Raw genomic sequence first — 358 nt, forward strand, 5'->3', positions numbered from 1 at the left:
TCTATAATCCTCCTCCACTTGTGAGTTGAAGTCAAAGCAGCTCGTGATTCCGTAGCTAGCTAACCCTTGGGCACCTGGGAAGGGAAAAAAAATGCGTAGCCTAGCCTGCCCTCAGCCAGTAACTTGAGGATATCAGTTGCTTTGAGCAGACAGCGCAGTCAAAAACGGATTCTGTTAAGCCAACCTCTCTGTAATATCAGCCTACCCCCCAGTCCCCAGTCTCCACCAAGTTTGTAATTAGAAGTTAGGGGAAGCCCAGTCATCCATTCGTTAGCCGCTAGCACCTCTTGAAGCGTTAGCACACCTTCGACTAGCAGCCCCCACCGGACAGAGTCGTTATAATTACTGTGCCCTGGCA

The sequence above is a fragment of the Sardina pilchardus genome, chromosome 22, assembly GCF_963854185.1.
Source record: "Sardina pilchardus chromosome 22, fSarPil1.1, whole genome shotgun sequence".
Classification (NCBI taxonomy): Eukaryota; Metazoa; Chordata; class Actinopteri; order Clupeiformes; family Clupeidae; genus Sardina; species Sardina pilchardus.